Raw genomic sequence first — 6,005 nt, 5'->3', positions numbered from 1 at the left:
AAAATAAAAATTCATTGATAATTAATAGACTAGAAGAACTCTTGACTTCACACAATCATAATATTTGAGATATCCTCTGACAATCCCAAAAACATTAGTGCACCGACTATATGTAACTTATAATATTCTAGAGGTGTATGTACTTGGGAAATTTGGACAATATTTTTCTGAACAAACATATTTTTTTATATTAAATTAATTTAATTTCAATGGCATCTCTTATTTATCACAAATGAATTATTTTAAGTTTCTGAATTCTCGACTCAAATATTATGACTTACTTCAATCAGTACAATAGTGTTAACCTTTAGTTAAAAAGTTATAGAAACATATTTTTAGAACATATTTTTCATCGAGAAAAGTTTCTACCAAATGTTATGGTGCCACAAGTTAATTATTTGCACTTTCTAACTCCAAAAATAATCATGGAATATAAATTTTAATATTTTAACCTTTTTAAAGAAAAAATATAATAATTTTATTGGAATCAGATTATGATAATTAGTTTATTCAATATTTTAACTAAACTGTCTCAATAAACTTAAAATTTCTTGATGGGCTCTAGTAACAATTCTTGTTAGGCATCTATAAAAGCCACAAACTTTTTTACATTTTATGTATTCTACTCCTAAAGAGAGTGACTTTTATATTTGAATGTCAAATATGAATAGAAAGAGGCGTAAGAATACTAGGCACCATAGTGAAAATGTAAGAAATTCCCTTTTAGACAAAAGAGCAACAAGTTTATTTAAGAAAGCAGAAGAGTTTTCTATTTTATGTGATGTAGATATTGCTATAATTATTTTTAGCCCAGGAAAAATTCAGCCCATTGTTTGAAAATCTACAGATCTGGCTAAGGAGGTATTAGTGAGGTATTCAAAGTTTTCTTTAGAAGAAAGAATTAAAAAGTTAATGAAACATGAAATGTATCTTTCGAACAGAATGAATGAGAAAGAAGAAAAAATTAGGAAAATAGAAAAACTGAATAAGGAGAAGGAAATGGAAATCCTCTTCAATCAACTTGTGGAAGGAAAGAATATCGCTGAACTTACTGCTAGAGAAATTCAAGGTTTATTAAATTTGTCTAATACTAAGATAGCTAAACTTCATGAGAGAAAGGAAAAAATCAATCAACAACATCAGTCTTCTCAACCTCAAAATTCTCTCTCAAACTCCAAGTTCGCAAACGAAAATGTTACCCCATCACCAAATTCAATGGATGATTTGATCAATGGCATGTGGTTTGTTGAGACTATGGCTACAAACAACAATTATTTTGACTTAGGGGATGGAAACAATATCAAGTCTACACCAATTGAAGGTGATGGCATCAGTGGTGGAGATAATGAACAATCCAAGGACCTCGATTGATAGTGTAATGCTTATATTGTTCTATCATTATTTTTTTATGTTGGTTTTTTAAATAGTTATTTTTGATTTATTTCATTTTCAAATCCATTTTGTGATATTGTATTTTCATTTCAGTTATTTATAAAGGTTCTATTTTTGTTGGAAAAGTGAACATATTCTTTTAGCATTTGTATTTGATATAGGATGCATTTCATTTGAATGCTTATGCCTCAAAATTCTTACTCCACATTTAAATTTCTATGAATCACCATTTTAAAAGACCTCGATATTTATCAACTATCGAAAATAATTATTTAGATCTAAAAGATCAGAATTCTTCTTATTCTTTAACTATTTTCTATTCTCCCCCATTTTCTCTTCTTCTCTAAACCTTCTCTATTCTTATTTTTCATCTCCTACATATCCTCTACCACTTCATATTTTGAAAATAATTTTGGGTTTGAAGTCATTGGTAAGCGTTGCGAAATCTAAATTGTTATAACATAGTTTTATTCAAGATGATAAGATTTTGATAGAGATAGTAGATTTAAATTACTTAAATGAGTTTTAATGGTTATTCATCAAATAAAATTGTATATGGTTGAAGTTCTGGTGATACATGGTGTTTCAAAGAAAATAAAAAGTTGTTAGTAGTCTCACAATGAAGACTTGGCGATCATTCTAGTCTTTAAGCAATTCCAAGCAATTGTTAGTTACTTGTTGAATTTGATACTTTCAATTATGGAATCATATATTTTGTCACTAGTGTTTAATGATTATACAGAGTATATATATTCAATTATAGTTTGAACATAAGTTGTGAATTCATTATATAATCAATGTGTTCATAGTTTCATCTTTTTCCATTTTTTAGTTGTTGGTAGATATGTATAGATTTGATTCTAGGATCTTTTTATGGTATAGGACTAACTGTGGTGAAAAAAGAAGGAATGACAGTAATGAGAGGTGAAGAGGAAAGGGTGTCTTTACTAGATTTCAATAAATCTAATTTATGCTGAAATTTAAAAGATATAGTGGATAAGAGGTCTAAAGAATTACTTGGGAGGGGATCAGATAAAAAAATGTCTTTAGGCTAATATTATTTTATAACTATACTATTGTAAATCTATTGTGTTAACCACAAATAACAAGGTAAAGTCTAATGAATGATGTGGATCTAGCAACTCATCCCAATAACTCCAACTGATAGCCTTAATGTTCAAAGACTTCTCGCCAAACACGATACTGAGAATAGAATTTGCAAATGAAAGGTGTAAAATGAATAGAGTGAGAAAGGGAAGCACCTGCAATCATCCATATTATTAGGATAGAATGAAATGGAAACATATGTACTCATTTGTATTATCGATCTATCCTAAACTAAAATGATATCATGATCCAAAATCGGGCCATGATGACGGCTATCATAAACCCCCACAACCCAAGCCAAAATCCAAACTACCAGTGATAAGCTAAATAACTTAAAGTAAGACTACGCAAAAACAAAATAGACAACGAATGGGGCCAGTAGCATACATATGCATATAGAGATGTACAATATACAAAAAGGCTAGAAAGTTATAAAGAAAGAAAAACTTAACATAAGAACCCTGGACCTAGTGTCAATGGTACAAGAGAATCTAAGTATAGAAAGGATGATACACAATGGTTATGTCTAATCAAAATACAACAGAGGGAACATAGTAAATCTTTGGATGCCAAAAGCTCACCACGATTCAACAGTGATGGCCTTGGAAGGTTTGGAATCAGCGTGGCTGACTCATACTAAGATCTGCATCAAAAACAATGTTGAAGTAAAGTATGAGTACCAAATACAAGATACTCAATAGGCATCATAGGCCGACCGAGATAAGATAAAAACTGTATAAATAATAGAGAAACAGTGTTAACACTATGATTTGGCAGCTAACAAGAAACATATCAGCCACTACTGACAGTGAAGATAATAAAATAATAAGCATAAAACATCCAAAACAAGTAAATCACATTCACACACATAATGCAAGATGATGCAATGTACGTGCTGACAATGCATAAAATTAGATTCTCCACAAAATTCCTCGAGTCGCTCAGAATGATTCCTTAGACTTGACAACTGGTGAAATGCACAAAATATAACATGGGATAGTTCCTCAAGCCACATGGAATACTTCCGCAAGTTGATCAGTAAAAGGGATAAACATGGAATAATTCTTTAGGACGCCCAAAAGGCTTCCTCGAGATGATTAGTATAGTAGTAAAACAGTCCATCCTTCAATCAATAACATATAATTTCATTTGTTTAAAACAAACTTCCTTTTTGTCCAAAACTCTAATTAGCATTTTCCCTTAAAATATTCAATCATCAAAGGTAAAATAGTCAATTTTAAAGTAAACATCTCTTTGGCATGAATGCGCTAGCAAATGGTGTAAATCCTTTCAAAATTTCAAATCTTCTCGAGTAAGATATTATAAAGAAAGAGAAGAAGTCCATGACATCTCATCACAATTATAAAGGACATACAAAAAGATTGATGTTGAACCGCATTGAAACATACATATATAGAAGATAGCATATGATTGGATTCCTGATAAATTTAGCATTGAACAAAAAAAAATCAACTTTATTAAGAAATCATCAGCGATAAAAGGGAGATTACTGAATTCGGACAAGATACAATACACAAACTTGAAGATCAAAATCAAGAGAATAATATGATGAATATTAAACTATATGTTTTTTGGATCACTTGAATACATATAAACAATTTCTCCAAAAACATACATATAGTATAGTAAACTTTAGATATATCATCATGTAATAGACAATAAGGGAAATATTATATTTATATGCTTGATTTCATTCTAGTTATAACTTTCTTATTCTAGTAAATACAATTCCCTTCTTGTTTATATTATTTTAAAATTACTTTAACTAATAAATAAGTATAATTTCTTTTTCTTTTATTTCATTTTATCAATTAAAATAGAATACCTACATGCACCTTTTTAACAGATAATATAGATCATATATATAAGATCATAGTAACCCCACCGTTAATTTCATTTCAATAACAACAAAAAAACATTCTAATATAATAAAAAACGTTTGTGTTTCTTTATCTTTTTTTCACCTAAAGTAGCATAACCATTTTCTAATAAATAAATAAATTATTAGGAAAAGATTGTGTTTAAAAGAAATAAAATAATATACTTATTTGGAAAAAGGACATTTTTGACCCATTATGTAGTAGCAGAGACAATTTTGAACCAAATTATTGACGGCGGAGACATTTTAGATCAAACTATTAAGAGCATTTTTGTTCAATTTCATATAATTTAAGGACATTTCTTTATCCTTTTCCGTTAATATAAACAATAGGTTTGTCCTATTGATATATTAATTATATATATAGAAAGAAATAGACTAAATTTTTATCCAACTTTCTCAGGCTAGAGAAAATATAATCTATATAAAGTATATAAAGTTAACGAAAAATGACCAAAAGTATCCTTGGACTATAGAAAAAGGTCTAAAAATACCATTCATCCACCTTTTGGTCTAAAAATATTCTTGTACTCATCTTTTTGGTCTAAAATATCTTCCATTTACCTTTTGACTCACTAATACCTATATGACTAACAACCAAAGTTTCTTTTTTTAATTTTTTTTTTTATCTAAGTGTCATTTTCTTATTGGATAAAATAAAAATTCCACCTCCGTTAAATTTTTCTCATAACTTATCCAAATAAAAAAAATTAATCTCTTCAAGACCCCAATTTTTTTTAATTTAAAAAATCTAATATGTTTTATATTTGCTCTAGTTTTTATTTTTTATTTTTTTTGTTTTAGATAATTAATATATTATAGAAAATATTAATAATTTCACAATTATAGCAACATATTATGTTATTCGTAAATCCTAAGCAATATCTATCTTCCTTCTTTGAAATAAATATATAAATTGATAACTTAATTTTTTTGCAATTCGGTGATAACTACTTTTCAAAGAAAAAGTTCCACAAACAATTTTACTTAAAAGATTAACTCATTAAAAAAAGAAAGATGGATGGTCATATCCGTAGGGAAAAGTAAAGTAGGAAAATAGAGAAAAAAATGTGCAATGTATTTATGAATAAGATAATATATTGTTATGATTATGACATTATTAATTTATTTATAAAATATGAATTATCTATATCATATTTAGAATCTTGATTTAATTAATTAAATCTTAACAATTATTTTTTTCTTATGTCATGAGTCTTCAATCCAAGTAAAAATTTGAGAAAATGGAGAGAAATAAATGGAGAGGAGTTGTAAAAATAAATAAAAAATAAAAAGCTACAATAGATACAAAAAACTACAAGATTTTTTATAAAAATAATTGGGGTCTTGAAGGAGTATATTGCTTTGGTTTGGATAAATAATGGGAAATAATCTATTTGAGGTGGATTCTTTATATTATACAATAGGAGAATGAGACATAATAATTTTTTTAAAAAAATAAAGAATAAAGAGAGGATTGTTAGTTTTAAGGATATTAGTGAGCCAAAAAGGTGGATGGAAGGGTATTTTTAGACCAAAAGATGGATGAAAGACATTTTAAAACTTTTTCCTATAGTATATGGATATTTTTGGCCTTTTTCTGTAA

General features: G+C 27.7%; 1 pseudogene; it reads left to right on the top strand.

The window, feature by feature from the left end:
• Window positions 1-663: 663 nt before the first annotated feature.
• LOC125861548 (MADS-box protein AGL24-like) lies at window positions 664-1,371 on the top strand (annotated as a pseudogene).
• The last annotated feature ends 4,634 nt before the right edge of the window (window positions 1,372-6,005 follow it).

This window comes from Solanum stenotomum, chromosome 4 (genome assembly GCF_019186545.1).
Source record: "Solanum stenotomum isolate F172 chromosome 4, ASM1918654v1, whole genome shotgun sequence".
Classification (NCBI taxonomy): domain Eukaryota; kingdom Viridiplantae; phylum Streptophyta; class Magnoliopsida; order Solanales; family Solanaceae; genus Solanum; species Solanum stenotomum.
Note: the sequence above shows the minus strand (reverse complement) of the source record. Positions and strands in the feature narration are given on the sequence as shown.